Here is a 16858-nt window from a genome sequence, read left to right as displayed (position 1 = left end):
TTATGTGCTTAGCCATAGCCTACGAGCTGCTGATCAAAATCACAAGGTTTCACTGCCTGTCAGGTTTTTGACAGGTACAAAGAGCGATGAAAGTTCTTCCAAAGGAATGTGGAAGAGACTCATCTACATATGGTTGCTCCAGCACAATTAAGTGAAGTTAATTCTGTAAGATACAACCCTATCACACTGCAGCTTGGAATCAACACTAGGTACCAAGAGTGTCTGAAAGTTATTAAAAGAAGAAGAAATACATCTCAGTCCCTTGACTATTTTTAGCTCATAAACTAAGCAATGAGATGTACCCACCAGCAGACACCAAACCTCATCTACATTTGTTCTGTGTAAAACCCTGGGGAATATTTACGAGGGTGGGGGAAAAAATACAAAAAAAACAACACCACCACCAAACAACTCTCACTAGACACAGATGCAAACGTTTTCATCTTATTCAACTCATTTTCTCTCCCAAACTCACCTTCACGTACACAGCAGTTTGGCTTCCACCACTTACATCAACTGAAGTAGCCTGGGACGTGCATTTTACAAATCTCACAAATCCTCTGCTCCTGGGTGCAACACTGAGCTTGGATTTTAGCCGTGCAACTTAAAGGTATTTAAAGGAAGCCACAAAGGCTTAAGGGTGGCTTTCACATTGCATCTGCTTCATAACATACAGTGCAAAAAAATATTTATCTGTCATCTTTTTGTGAGTATACCAGAGCAACATGCTGATTCAGGGAGAAATATTTATAAGGCTGTTTCATGCAGTTTTTCTTAAATCTATCAACTAGACCTAACCATTTCTTGATTTAAGAAATAGGAATTTATGTAAATATCACAGCAACATCAAGGAGAATCTGTGAGTTAAGATCAGGTTTCTATGCTTGGGAGGGGCTCACTGTGGATTTACCAGATTAGCAGTGGTGCCCTTCCCTCACTATCAGGAATGACTTTCCACTCCCTGCTTTGCATCTTCACAACTGCAGATACTGGGATGGTTGGAGTACTAGGCTGACAGTCCACAAAGGCAAATTACCAGTCCTTCCTAAAGAACGACAAAGCTGGAGGGAAAGAAAAACAAATAAAAATAGGCGTAGATGTTTTAAGTCAAGATAGCTGAGCAATCATTACCATTTCATAGCATTTAGAGGTACTATCATTTGCATTCAAGCCAGAAGTATTTTTGCTTAGCCACCTCACTGTGTGATAAACCCTGAGATTCTCGGCTGTCCAAGTTGCCACCAGACCACAACATGGCAAGTAAACATCTACTCAAAAAATGACAATTGTGGTTTAGAGTAACACTGAAGTCAGGCCAAATTTTAGATGTGCAATAGCTACCTGTATCCCACGTGGGATGTTTATCACACATTGCAGTATAAATACTCAGTTCTCTCCTGCTTTTTTTCCCCTTCTTCCTAACATTTCCTCCACATTTGAAAAGGCAATCATCTCACAAAATTTAATTTCCATAAACTGGGATTTAGAAACCAATACAGAGCAATGTAGTGATCACACAGGCAAAACACTGCCCCTAGAAACAGAGGTTCAAGAGGGGCTCCAAAAAGCAGTACTTTCACTCTGAAGAGATCAGTTCTCAGCACTGTCAGAACCACAACTTGGCCACCCCATAAGCTAAGACTGCTCCCCATCCCAGCTCACATCTTCCACACCCTCCTCACCTGAAGGATAGGTCAGAAACTTGCTTTATCATCACACTAGAACTATCTACATAGACCCAGAAAGCAATCTGATTCCTTCTTCTCTCACATTGCTGAGAAATGAGGGCACTGGAAAAGTCAAGCCAATGAACAAGTTCAAAGCTACATCAATATTGCCTTCTTCACATCTTCCTTCATCCGCACCGACACACGTGACCAGAGAGGTCGCTTAGAAAAAAGGAAATCAAATCTTCAAAAGCAGACTAGAGTAGCACTTATTTCTTCTTTTACAGCAAGAACAACTGTTAAGGAAAAGAAATATTTTTAGTTGATGCTTATTTGCACTCAAAAATTGGTTTTCCAGGAGTGTCATTTTATGCTACATTGGTACTTGGTGGAATAAGTTACCTGGTTATATCAGTACTTTTAAATGATCCCAGAAAACAGTGGGAAGAATAAACTGAAGCTCTCTCCTCCAAACCCCTCAAACTTCATGTGTAGCTGCAGCAGCAACAAGCTTCCAAGGTATCACAGAACCTAAAGAAACCACGGCCTTATTAAAACCACATCCTTGATACCAACGGACACAGACAAGTCCTGTGCATGCAACATTACTGAAAGGCTTCCATATGAGATCCCAACAGTATCAATGATGCATTCCATGAGAGAAGGATGCAGATTGTTTAAAGGAATTATGAAGGAGACAGGCCCACTTCCTGCTAAAGAGCATAATACTGGTGGAACGCATACTCTACTTACTAATACATTTCAATTGAAGACATGACAATGATACACTAATCCTTACTTGCAGAAGGATGCTTAACACCTATGAGAAGCAAATATATTCTTCCTTTCACTTTTCCCTGTGTTCTCACTTCCCACACATTGTGAACTGCCAGCTTTATCTAGACACCAGTTGCAAGACCTGTAACAAACTTCACCACACCACAAAACTACTTTAATATTCACTAAAGATCCCCTATGAGCAAGTCTCCAACACCCATAAAGTATTCCAGAAGCTCCGTGCAGATGTTTTCTGCATATAGAACCTGTACTCTCTGTGATATAACCTTGGTTTGACCTAGTGTCAGCATAGCACACTAACATAGTGCAAAGCACAACGGTTGAACTCATCTTACCCAAAGATCATTTATTTTAAAGCATACCTCTAGCCTTTTCTAGACAGCTTGAACTTGCCCTGATTCAGTGAAAAATACCAGTGATTAGTTCCATTTCACCTTTAGGAGAGCCTGCTGAGGAAAGATTATTAATCTTTCAGGCATTTATTCTTAGAAGTCCTCTTAGGTACTTCCTCCACAACGCTGTTGCTTACCACCAACCCCAGCTTGCAGCAGTTAGTCATCACTGGGGACTTCCACCAGCTCTCCTGACGCAGATATACATATACTCCTCCCAACCCTGGACCTCAAGAGAGAAAGGGAGTATTTGGATAGCAGGGAGGAAGACAGCACAACCATAAGGCTGCTCAATGCAAGGCTGGAGGTATTGCTGAAGAGCTGCACGGAGATGGCCCTGGTTGAAGAATAGAAGGGGGACCAGAAGGAACCATTTGGGAACTTCTATTCTGTACCTTCAGCAAACTTGGATCTATAAGAGTTTGAAAGCTCCTTAGTCAAAGTATACATTTCTTTGCGTACAGACAATCAAGACTCAGAACTAGAGGATGCCTGCATACTTGTAAGAAGAAGTGAAGAACAGCTACTGGATGAAAGCACTGCTGCCCACATAGCACAGTGATTTATGGCTCAAATACAGGTTTAGGCAAAAATTCACTCTGACCACACAGCTTTAACGTAGATTTGTATTCAAACACTGACTTTAGACAAGCCACAGTCAAAAGAAAAAAGTCCCCATGGATGCTTCTGTCTGGTTAAGTCCTCCCTGAATCACTGCCAAAGCCATTATAGATGGCTGAAGTCAAGCAGACAAGTCTGCTAGATCTCTGCTGAGAAGACGAAGAAGCCTGGCTGAACTACACAACCATGTTAGCACGCCCATAACATTACTTCTGTCGTTCATTACTTCCTTCATTCCAATAGCCCTAAATCCAAATACTACTATAAACGGGGACTGAAGCATTTACAGCAAATGTTGCTTATAAATTTGACCTTTATTCAGTAGCTGCTAAGCTATGGTACAGAGCACTCAAAAGATGGAACAGTAAGACTATTTAATATATATTTTTTCCAAATGACTTTTCAAAAAAGACAGAACATTATTTTAGACCAAGGCAGACCCCTGTAAAGAAGGCCCAGGATAGATCTCTTCCTCAGAGCATTTGAAAGTTCACATGCTACAGAGTTGGTATCTAGCCAGAAAGTCTGAGCTAGTCATGTAGCTCATTTTTAGCATTAGAATTACAGAAAAAATGCTAATGGTGAATGTTTCTGAAGAGAAACAGCATTCACTACTGTGTAATCAAGAACCTAAGAACTCAAGAAACCAAATTTCAGCTCTTCACAAGTCCTGGCCAGTAAAACAAGTAAAGCCATGATCTGTCGCCCAACCCCAAAAATGATTCCACATTTCCAAGGTAACCAAAGACAATTCTTCATTTTTACCACAGGCAAGGATAGTAACTGAAATTACTAAGCAGCATCTTATTTTGCTGTTTCTTTGCTTCCCCACCTCAGGTTAAAGAATATAGGGTTTAGCAAGGCTGAGAAATTTGCAGCTCTATCAAATGCAGCCCCTCAAGATTCACAGGAGTTTGAGTGAGACCTGCTCAACAGAAACCAGTATCATTTCTCAGTAGACACAACAGCAGTCACCCCTAATGCCTTTTAATTTTTTTTCCCCTGCTGTAGAGATCACTTTTCAGAGCTGAGCAGAAACCTTGGGCCTGTGAGACTCAAAAATAAATAAATAAATAAATAAAAAAAATAAAAAAAATTCCAGGAATAAACATTTTGACCCATGACTGGCCTGAAACAAGCGTGTTTTACCATAACGGGCAAGTGAATCCAATCTCCGTTTTCCCCCGTAGCACTGAGGTAAGTATGAACATCTATTACACTCAGTATTTCTTGTTACATGAATAACGATGGATTTATTACCAGTTACTTCCTTGGTGTTTCTGGCTTATGGCGATCGTATCATAAGATACAGCTACACACTACTTGCATAATCACCTGAAACTGCAGATGTACTATTTGTGTTCTTCAAATGCTATAGAAACATTTGTGCTACGGCTGAGTTGCTCAATCAAAAAATCCCCACCTCACACTGACACATTCTGCATTCATTTTAAGAAAACAACCAAGTGACGTGCATCTAAAAAAGACTGAAATTGAGACATCATCACTCAGGTTCACATTTCAGGGTAGTATGCAGATCAGATACATAAGACAAACTCAAGTTCATCTCTCCAAATCCATACACACACTGCAAAAACTAAATACATAAATAAAAATTCCCTTCCACAGCTAACCCTTGCAAATTCAGCCAGCCACTGGAAATGCTACGCAAAGCCAGATCTAACCAGCAGCTTGTTTGCTTGCACAGCTCTGTAACATGTTTGGAAATTTGTAGGAATAAAAACTTATACTGGGGCTTTGTGAAAAAAAAATAAATAAATAAAAATAAAAAAATAAAAACCAGCAGGCTTCCCTGGCTGAGCTGGCCCAGCAGTTTGCTATCACTGAAAGAAAACAAGATCCAATCTTCTTTTTGCCGTATCTTCCCTATCCTTTTCCTGCAAGGGCATGTCTCTTTGGCTGTCCCACTGCATGCTTCCCAGAGATGATCCCATTCTCTAATCCAGAAAGAAACCAATTCATGAGAAAACAAGCATGCAGAGCAGCTCTATGCCTAGTTACAGCCAGCACTGAGCACATATAGCAAATGAGCAAGATGGCATAAGATAAGAGACATTCTGGGAAAACGACATCATCTTTCAGCAGCAGTGAGCTCTTTGCATTGCTCACACCTTTTGCCTCTTTTTCACAAAAGCTTATTCAATCTTTTCACATCTGCAGACTTTTCATAACAGAATTCAGTATTTCAGCATTAGAAAAAAAAAAAGTGACTTGTGTCACTTCTGGCTATATGCTACCTGACTCCTTGACAATGTACTGAGAGCTGCCAAATTGACCTGATGAGTTACTCCCATGATCTACAAAAGTATCACCTTGGCTTGCCTGAATTTCAAATGACGTGGGGAGGAAATCTTGTAAGGAAGAGTTGGACTACTATACATTAAGAGGACAAGAAGTACTCAGAAAAGAGTACCAGCAAACTTAAAGTAGGATCATTGCAGCACAGAACCCTTCCTTCAATCTGTTTTCTCAGTGTCAACCACAAAACCTTTTTCTACTGCTGAGAAGAGTTGGACCACACAAATCACATGCTTACTAAAACTGGCTAAAACTAGCAAACCATCTTGTCATTCTCTACCTACGACAGTATCAGTAGGACTGTTTTCCAAAGAAGAGGTGAGGAGAAGGTTACCTGACTGTAATTCAACCAAGTGTTATCATACACCTGCCATTCACAGCATCAGCTGTGGATCCTTTGACTCTCCATGTGTTAACAGCCTAATCCTCCTCGCTAGCAAGGAACTCCAGAGAGATTTTTCCTGACCTTTTCAGCGTCAGCACTGGAACAGCAAATGCATATGAAATAAAAAAAACAAGCCCTAGCACACACTGAAGATAGCATTTGCACTCCTACAGCTCATCTCATAGCCTCCTTGTTCGATTCTCCCAAAGTCTTTTTGAAAATAAAACCAATGCCTCCTCCAAAGCCTTTTAGATGTTAAATGTCACGGCTGCGGGTAATGCTACAATATCCTACCAGTTAAGAATTTCAAAAGCCATCAGCTTATGGAAATCAAATATAATCTGTGACATTATATTTTGATCAGTCTTAGAGCATAGTAATGAGCTATTTTGATCTCTTTCTCCTTGCAGAGCCTTTGCTAAGAGTTATCACTTAAAAACAAGAAATGAAGCTACAGTTCTAGCAGCAAGGAAAAAAAAAAAAGACAAAAGCCAACTTTTCTACCTCAATTTTTTGGAGTTCAGAATCCACAAGATAAAACACTTTATCACAATGGAAAAAAAAAAAAACAAAAACAACCCACAGACTTAAAGTTGATGAGCTCTTTCACAGATTGTTAAAAATACATAAATATGTGCCTAAAGCATAGATCCTGGTAGTGAATCTGCCTCTAGGGTAAAATTTAATGGCAAGCAGTAGTCTGTCCTCAAAATTACACTGCACAGATGCTTTTCTCTTGAAAACTGTTTACTACACTCCTCGCTGTGACCAAGCACAGTAACTTGAATGTAACAGTTGAAATGAGGCAAGAAAAAATAAAGCAATCTGACCCACCAAGAAAGCGTTTGCTGGCACCTGAGCCATTGCTCTGTGAAATATCAAGGCTTGAATTCTGACATAATCCCCTGACATCTTGGGTGATGTCAGCACAAGCAGCTATTAGAATGAAGAACGATCACCCACAAGACATTAATTCGGGAAGAATCAATGGCCTTGTAATATATATTCCTTCCTTAACATTCTCCTAAATGGACTTTAATACATTTAAGCCAGAAGGGGAAGCAAGACTATAAGAAAGACTTTGGCACAAGACTAAAATATCACAAGCTTCTGAATTTTCAGCTTTCCAGGCTCCCTGAAGTTTGTGCTTTAATAGAATAAGATTTACTTACTACTTTTCAAGGACATTCAGAGCTTTTAACAGCATACTAAGGAAGGTGAGAAGTCCTCACTTTCTCCTTCCCAAATCCCATTTAAGAGGAAACCTTCTCTGCCTCATAGTTTGGCGTAGATGAACTCAGGAAAGAAGTTAGAAAGAAAGGACCTGTTATCACCTACCTCCCCCCACTCCCCCAAGAAAAATCACACTCATTTTGGCTCTTGAAAGCTTTTCCCTTAGTTCCTTCTAATATATAATATTGTCCTATTATCTTCAATTAGAATCAAGATCTGGGGAAGTTCACTCTAGAAAAGGATTCAAATCCCTGTTGCCAGTTAGTTCTGAAACCTGAAGCACTCTACAAATATGTGAAGCACGTACAGTTATATAGCACAGTGGCAATTCCCTGATCAAGAATATGTTTAAGTGTTGAATATATTAAGCATAACAGAAATATCCACAGTGAATCAGACTCAGGTAACGTGACAAGGATTCCCTTCCCCATTGTTTCAGAACTTACAGTAGCATCTGAAGATGACTTAGAATGAAGCTAATTAAAGGAAAAAAAGAGCTTTTGAAAACTCTGTGATACAGACCAAGATGAACTGTAACAAAGCTGCAGCCTCATTATCAAGTCATCAGAAACACACAATTTAGATCCCAGGCATTAAAAGAAGTCTCCAAGCGTTCATCAAGTCTTCATTCCCACCACGACAATTCTACAAACTTAAGAGATTCTTCCTGTCTATTGATTTTCTCACCAGGGATACATAACAGAAGAACAATACTGTGTCATGAACTACTATCCACCCTTATTTATCTGCAGCCTTCAGCATCCACAGGCTCTGCTTCATAGCAACCACTTGTTTTCTCCCATTTATCTGTTGACATAAACTCTGCAGCAGTTAAGTCTGAAGGAAGCATAAGAACTACACTCTGAACTAATGCAGAAACCCCTACTGCCACTCAGCAGAAGAGCTCCCTCCCACTCCACTGTAAGTTTATTCAAACTGGATGGTATGGCATTTCCTCTACGGTCTGCCTGCCAGGAAAGTCATTCCCTATTTTCGTCCCGTTGAGACCTAATAGAAGCTGGCATTGGTCAAGGCTAGGAAGAATCAGAGGCCGGTTTGCTAGTGGTTTAACTAAACATGTGCTTATAATTACTCCAATCATCACGACCTGCATGCGTACAACTGCCTTTTTGAAATTTGCCCACGTTCAAAGCTGAAGCCAACTCACTAAGAAATAGATTATTTGAAATATCAGCACTATTTCAGCAACTGTACAATAGTTAATAACCTAATCATTAACATAACTGTTGGGCATTAAGATCAACATATCTGCTCTGTTTACTGCTGTTGGCCTACAGACAACAGCTTAGCAGCAGGAGGGTTAGATAATGGGAAAAGCTCTCACAGTCTTCTACTGGAGCCCAGCAAAAGAACACAACAGAAATACGACAATGCTTTTCTTTCTTACATACTCTAGAATACTGGTCGACAAGAACAGAACAGACAGTCAAAATGTTCCCTGTAAACTTGTTTTAGGCACTCATCACCTCTGTATTCAAAGACCTCAACTATCAATGCAGTTCCAACACACTGAGGATATAATGACTTGCCAAAAATGATTTAAAGATTCCGAAAGGCTTTGGGAAGGAAGAAGTCTCTCACACTAATTTACATTATTACTCAAAATGGAGTTTTTTATTTTGTATTTGACTTGCTGCTTTCCAAGTGTTGAGTGTTGAAGGAAGTGATGCTTCCCTACTCAGCTCTGGTAAAGCCACATCTAAAGTACTGGGGAAACCAGATCTGTATGCAGCACAAGAGAGACAAAGGACACATCAAACATTCTTCATGTGAATGATGGCAGAAAAGTCCTGGGTCTATTCAGCCTGGAGAAGAGAAGGCTCAGGGTGGGTCTTACCAAAGCACATAAATACCTCACAGAGGGACTAAAGAGAAAGCTACACTCTTCTCAGCAGAGGCTACTGACAGGACAAGAGGGAAAACAATTTCATGTAAGCTGTTTCCACCTCAACACAAGAAAACACTTCTTTAAAGTGAGGATAATCAAACTCTGGAACAGGCTGCCCACAGAACAAAAAGGAAGGTCTCCGTGTGCAGAGCTATTAAAAATCTAACTGAACACAGTTCCAGGCAACCTGCTTCAGCATGAGGGTCAGACTAAATCACATCAAAAGCTCCTTTTTAGCCTCAACAATTCTGGAAAATTAGTTATATTAGTTATGATAGCAGGGCTGGGGGGGAAAGGGCTAGAAAAATCCTTCATATTATTTTAAGTTTGAGAAAGTTCCCCGTCCAGCAGAGAAAAATAAGAAACTTGCATCTCACCATGGACACTGATATGAACATACGAACACTGCTATGCAAATACCAAGTTACTCTAAAAGTTCTCTTGGCTTACAGCAGAGTATTAGCATTGAGTTTTGAAAAAAACTCATGCGATTCATCTTGCCTCTTCTCCACAGTTCATCCTTCCACTCTGAGTCCTTCACTTGCAAAAACCTGAAGAATCCACACAGCCCCCCTTTTCTCCTAATAGAGAGTGACTCACACTGTAGTAAGAATGTCTTCCAACAAGTTCTCAGGTTCACTGATGTCACTGGCTCTTCATCAGTTGAAGCCACAGAGTAGTAGAAAGGATTGGGTAGGAATGGATCTTTAAAGATCAGCTAGTCCAAGACCCTTACCACGAGCAAAGACATTCCAATAGATCAGGATGCTCAAAGCCCCACCCAAAGATCTGATCTTAGGTACTTCCAGTGATGAGGCATCTATGACATTTTCAGGCACTGTCCCACCACCCTCACAGATAGGGAGGGAGTGTCTCATAAGCTTCCTTAAAGTACTGAAAGGCTACGGTAAGATCCGTGAAACTCTGATGGCAAGTTGTGTCAGCAGTGTGCCTTGGCAGCCTAAAGGGCCAACCATACCCTGGGGTGCAGCAAGCCCAGCACAGCCCCTGGGCAAGGGGAGGGGCTGTCCCCTCTGCTCTGTGCTGTGTGGCCTCATCTCCAGCACTGCATAAAGGTTTGGGTGCCACAATATAAGAAAGAAATAGAACTATTAGAGAGTATCCAATGAAGGGTTACAAAGTTGGTGGGCGATCTAGAGCATAAGACATACGAGGAGCAGCTGAGAGCCCTGGATTTGCTCAGCCCAGAGCAGAGGAACTGAGGGGAGGCCTCACAGCAGCCTACAGCTCCACATAGGGAGCAGAGGGGCAGCTCGGCAACAGAGCCCAAGGGAATGGCATGGAACCGTGCCAGGGGAAGGCTGGATGTCAGAAACAAGTTCTTCACCAGAGGTGGTCAGGCACTGCAACAAGCCTTTTACAGAGATCAGGAAAAAGAACAGTTCACACCAACACTACTCTAAATTCAGGTTTGGATTTGCAATTCCCATCCTTACAGCTGTGTATATTTGGGCTCTGTGAACTGATCCACCCAAGGAAAGCAAAAAGGGGAATGAGTTCATAGGCAGCACATACACCATAACTCCAAAAGCTGCTACAAACTACAATCACCACCACTTCCAAATGAATGTACTTCTGTGAAAAATGTAGCACCTGCCTCTAACATCAAATATCCACTGGCAAGACAGTGCCCAAGGGAAAAAAAAAAAGTGTGACAGAAAAAGTCTTTGTAAGTATATGCAACCAGACCTTAAAGTCAGGCTGTTCTGGTTACTTCCACCACTGAAGAGTTTAAGTCTGCTTGTAGACAGGATGCATTGCACTGATCAACAATTTCCTTCTATACTGTACTCACAGTGGATTCTGGCTCCTTTGAATAGTTATCCCCATATCCACAACACAAGAGAGAAGTCATACTGGGCTAGTAGGAAAGCCGTTGTCCAAGAAGATCATCCAATTCAACAGATGGCATGAGAATTGGAAAGACTTGGCAAAGGACAAGTTTAGAAGTGTACAGTTCAGCAAGTATAAAGAAAGCTAGTAATGTGACATCTGTTTACTTGACAATTATTACTTGTTACAATAGCCACTGGTTTGGGAGAACAATGATGGCGAACGACTACTTCGCCATAGCCTAGTTTAGGCTGTAAAGAGCTCTCCTGACCAGCAGGTATAAGCAGGATAAGTAAAGTTCAATGCTCATAACAAGGTCTGCTTGTCAACCTCATAGTTCCTAAAGAGATCTCAGTTTCACCTTTCAGTTAAAAGATCTCCATTCCTAGATTTCCTTAGGTAAAGAGTGGCAACTGCAGTATTTTGGACGTGTCCAGGAACAGATCTCAGTTCCAAGAAAAACAATCCTTACTTCTTAGCCTGCTTTCCTACAGAAGGAGGCTTATGCAATCACCCTGTAAACAAGCCATTTGGCAAATTTCATGCAAGCTTGATAGAAGCAGAGGTCTCAGGAGTTACCTTTCCCATTTGAGAAAAGAGCAGGCTTGGTTGATCTATGCAAGGAACATGGCCCTTGGACCCTGCACAAGTACATTCAGTATATAAGAACCCTTTACAAACACTGCTGACAATAACAGTTTTGTCAGAGCTCATGATGTATTTGACTAAGGAAAAGAATCACGAGACAAACCCAAAGACAAGTGGGCTTCCTCAGTCCTAGCTCTCACAAAATTTTAGGTTTAAAATGAAGAAAAGCACTTCTGTTGCCCACTAACAAAGTTCACAGAGATTTAGAATAAGAAGATCCAGGAACACAGCAAAACTACCATCTCCAATAGTTTTTGCTCGAAATCAACCCCAAACAAATCTTAGGTTTCTACGGTATACCATGCAGAAATTAACAAGATTTTTTCCCCATATTGTTCACTGTAACCACTGAAATTTGAACCTGACCAAATACTTCAGCGCATCCTAAAAACACACCTCCCTGGTTATCGAAGAGGCACCCATCCATCTCCCACCTCCCAAGCTTCCAACACTACTCTGCCTCTGCAAAATAAAGTCCTTGAGCGTATTTCCCCCACACTCCACCTCCCACAAGAGAGCTCTTTGGTGTAAGAAAGAATTCTGCCTACAAACCTGTCCTCATTTCACACATCACTGTAAACCTTTATGCCCATGGCACAGATGGGGATACAACAGCAGGGAGAAAAAAAATGTGACAGCTCTGTCCCATCCCATGCCACACTGTGCAGGATTCCACTCAATTCCATAGCTGTCTGTGCAGGGGTAAGCTGCCCATTCCTTGCTATCTAGAGGGACATCTGATAGTTCAGTACTGTCAGAAAACAAGCTCCCAGTACAATACTCTCCTGCTGCTGGCAGAAATGGCACATGACCCAGCTATGCCTTTCCTCTGCCAGCTGGGAACTCCCCACGTCAAAAGAATCCCTTTGCCAAAGAGATCCAGATACTTTTAGCCCATTTATACCCAGAGTGCTGCTGAGAACACAACCAAAGATCTCTAAAACCTTTGTGACAGTTCCTGCTAGAGTCAGAGCCAATTAGGTACTTGCAAGATAGAGAGTTGCAAGTGTTTGTTTTATTCACAAAGCACATGGTACAGTCTTAAGCAGAACTTCGGAACAGATTTGCATTTAGGCAGCACTTTTGGACTATACAATAAAAACATATAGAAGTACACTACTGAAATCCAGGTGCGGCCATATCTAAGGATAAAAGCCAACTCACACAGCAGTAAGGGAGGGGATATTTTGATTAACAAAACCAAGGAAAGACATGAAGTACCACAAGATCTTTAACAGGTAGCCAGGGCAAACAAGACCTACTTTAAGAACAAATAAAGTCCAAGCAAAGAAAATAAATCAGAGTATAACATGGTAAAACGACCACTCTATGAAGTACCAGGGTCCACCGCTCTGTCCATTTACCACTTGGAACAAGGCTACCAAACACCACTCTCCAGGCTTTATTGTTTGCTTTGCTCTGCATAGAATTTTAAAGCGTTCTGGTTCAGAGAAAGCAAGCTCTCAGTATCAGCACGTAACCATGCAAAGCCAGCCAGAGGAGCACAGCTCTTGCTCAGCTCTGCTCTCATGCCTTGCCGTTAGGTGAGCTCTTTGGAGAGAGCAGCACACCGCCAGCCCAACTCCCTCCCAGTGCCTGGATGGCCAGGAAGCACAGTCAGAGCCATCACATCAAGTTTCCAGCCCATTTTCCTTTTCCACGCAGGTTTTCTAATCTCCATATGTTTTTTGTTTGTTTGTTTTTTTTAAAACCTGCCCTCATAACTCACTCCTTTTAATCCCAGGATTAGCCTCGCTGCCCTTCTCCATACCTTTTCTGGTGCTCTAAGTACAATGAGCCTCCGGATGCAGGAATAGATCGAGCTGGAGTATTAGGGCATCACTGCTGTGCACTCCACCACGTCTTTGTTAAAGCGAGGAACTGCTCAGCACCTTTATGGGGCATCATGCTCCATCCCAAAGTAGTGGCTCCCCACATCCCGCCACCTCAGTGCTGGTTGTTCTCCCCCTTCCCTCCCTTTATTCACTCTTTCCTTTCCTACGGAAAAGTAAGCCACGTTCTTGGGGCTGTTTGAAAAAACCCAAGCAGTGCCACTCTGACACAGCAGCAGCACATATTCCCTCTTCGACACATAGGAACGTGGTGGCAGACCACCACTTCAGATGGAGCAGGGCTGCTGAATCAGCACTTTCCGTCCTGCTGGCAGTACGGAGTTATGCGAGGCTTCAAAGGAGAGCAGGGAAAAAGGGGGGCGGGGGCGCTGGCACTTCAGCAGCACAAGTGGGCAGGAGGATTCTGCACGAGTTCGCCTGCCAAACCCATTAACTGCAAACTGTGCTTACAGAGATGCCACAGCGGCGTTCCCGCAGTTACACGAGGGGAGAGCCGCGTGCTCGGAAGGCTCCAACGGCCCCCCCAGCCGCCGGGCGCCAGCAGCAGGCAGCGCGGCCACGAGTTACCGGGACAGGTCCGCAGCACTCTCCCACGCCGAGGCCGACTCGGGCCGCTGCCCGCGGGCACGGGGTTCGGGCGAGGGGCGCAGGCGGCCCCAGGAAAAGGAAGTCTGCTCCCCTCCTCCTCCTCCTTCTCCTCCTTCCCCGGCCTCTGCCGCCAAGGAGCCGGCAAAGCCACCCCGCGGCCCCGGCGCCACCCCCCGGCTCCCCCCGGCCCTTACCTGCAGGGCTGCCGGCCAGCACCCGCCCGCTCGCGGCCCGCCGAGTTCCGGGGCTCGGAGGAAGGGGTCGCGCGCGGCCGCGGTGGGGATGGAGGGTGGTCTTCGGGGCGGCGGGGCTCCCACAGAGCACGAGTTTCGGAAAGCAAAACTTATAACAAAAATTAAAAAGAAAAAGAAAAAAAAAAAATCTTAGGAAGCGACAAAAAAATATATATTACAATTAAAAACATAGAAACAAAAACACACCCGGCGCGTACGGGGACCTCCGCGCCTACCTAAGGCGGCCCCGGGCTGCGGGAGGGCTCTGCGGAGAAAACTTCTGCCCGCGCCGCTGCTGCCGCCACCGCTCCCGCTGCTAACGGCGCCCCGTCGCCGCCGCGCGCTCGCCCCGCGCCCAGCTGACTCCCGCCGGCGCCCCGCCCCGCCCCGCCCCGCGCCCGCCCCCGCCGCACGCAGCCGCAGCCCCGGCCCGCGTCCCGCCGCCGCCGTGCCGTCGCCGAGGGCAGGGGTCGGGCGCTCACCCCGCCGCAGCGCCCTTCGGCGCGGGGTGTCGGGGCCGGATGGCCTCGAACAAAAGCACGCGCACAGGTAGAGCGGGAGCGTGCTTTGCGGGAGCAGAAGGGACGCCCCTGGGTATCTGCGAGTGCGGAGCTGTTCGAAGACTCTTGAACCTCGCTCTGCGCGCCCTGTGCTTGCTTTCCCCCTCCAGCCTGTCCCGGCGGTTCGGGGATGGGCTGCCGGAGCGCTTCTCCGTGCCGCGCAGCGCCGCGACTGTCTCGCTGCCAGCCGCGCTGCGAGCTGCTGCTGCCGGATGCGCTCGGTGCTCGCTCCCTGCGTGTCACCTCCGAGCCCCGCCGGAGCTCCGAGCGATCCCGGAACGAGAGAGAGAAAGCTCCTATGAGAGCAAAGCTGAGCGCTTCCCTCAGAGCATCACTAACCTCAGCGCAACCCGAGGTGTTTCCTGAGCAGAGTATTGCCTCCTACAGAGTGGCCAGCGCTATGGAAGGAACCGAGGGGAAGCAGGAGAAACCTCCGTGCACTTACCCGAAGCCACACAGTTGCATCCCGGTGGCACTGTGTTTGAAAATGTAACGTGATACATCACCTCCCTTGCTCTCGTTCTGCCTTCCTCCTTAGCTGTACCTCACTGTACTTAAAGAGAATGGTTTTGCTATCAGCCCTCTCCCTCCATCTCCACGTTTTCAGCTCTTCCTATTGCTTGCTCTCTTGCTGACAGCTCCATACCTTTCCATTTCCTCACACACATCACACCAGTCAATCTCTGGCCATTCCTGGCACTGCTCTCTGCCTCTGGCCACCTCCCAGATGTCCACACAGTGTTGGCATCCATCCGGTCCTGTACTACTGCCATGTTCTGGCCCCAGGTCACCTCTGTCATCCCACTGCCATCTTGGCCTGCCCTGACTTTTCACCAGACATTGCTCATGCTCTGGAGATGGAGTCACCTCCAACCTGTCAGGTACCAGGACCTGCATACCTGGCATCGCAGTCATACATGCCCACACTATATTTAATCACATACAAAGTATAAGCAGTACCTGTTGGACTTGGCCAGGGTTTTTGCCATGGGCTTCCCCATCACCCATGTGTGCTTCTCTCCTAGCATGGGCAAGGCCAAAGATTTCAGTGCTCGCCTGTGTTGCACACTGTTTAACGCTCTTTGCCCTGGCACATCCTTTAGCCACATAACGATACTGATACGCTTTGTTGTCATCTGTATTTCCACCCCTGAGGATCACCCTTCAGCTTGACAATATGGAGAATCCTCCAAAAAAGGTGCGTGGAAAGACATCAGTCAAACAGCCAGTCAACCATTCAGGCGCCTCAATGCTGCACTCAGGAGTTCCTGTCCTTCAAAATATACCTCTTCTTTCCCAACATTCTGATACCTCAGCGGCCTGACAAGCACTTCATATATGAAGCCTTAACACCATAGCCTGCTGTTAGGCATGCACACACTACATCCAGTGCTGGAGCAAGACCAGAAGGGTAGAGCTCAGGTGTTTTGGAACCATCCCACAGGCAGCCCCTGGCAGCCTTCCAGCATGCTCTTCTTTAAGCGTGCCTCTGGAGAAGACTGCTAATCCATCATTAATCGTATTGAGTAAGTACCTAAAATTAACTTTTAAATTATTAATGCATGAGAGCATATCCGTTTGCCATGCACATTATTTTAAAGGATTACAGTGTGTACACTGAGTGCCATTAGCGTTACGTTCTGAAGACAGCAAATTGACTTGTATGGAAATCTGAAGAGTTGATGGATTCCTCCACCAATGCTTTTGACAATGATAAAACGTTATGTTCAATTGAGTTATTATTAAGCACGTGTCTGTATTTTAATTTCTTTCTGATACACACAAACCAAGAGACTGC

The 16858-nt window shown here is 44.4% G+C and overlaps 1 protein-coding gene across 4 annotated transcripts in view; it reads right to left on the bottom strand.

The window, feature by feature from the left end:
- Window positions 1–14864, bottom strand: part of GRB10 (growth factor receptor bound protein 10) — a 138693-nt gene extending 123829 nt beyond the window's left edge. Inside the window, exons 1-2 of one of the 4 annotated variants that reach the window (XM_048940247.1) lie at window positions 14737–14864; window positions 14462–14609 (exon numbers count right to left, since the gene is read on the bottom strand). The gene's annotated coding sequence lies outside the window, so the exon portion shown is untranslated. Of the gene's footprint in view, window positions 1–14461 lie in introns of all 4 variants that reach the window. The other 3 variants (XM_048940248.1, XR_007376040.1, XM_048940246.1) reach the window with 3 other exon arrangements.
- Window positions 14865–16858: the final 1994 nt, after the last annotated feature.

This window comes from Lagopus muta, chromosome 3 (genome assembly GCF_023343835.1).
Source record: "Lagopus muta isolate bLagMut1 chromosome 3, bLagMut1 primary, whole genome shotgun sequence".
Classification (NCBI taxonomy): domain Eukaryota; kingdom Metazoa; phylum Chordata; class Aves; order Galliformes; family Phasianidae; genus Lagopus; species Lagopus muta.
This window is presented reverse-complemented; position numbering and strand designations above follow the sequence as displayed.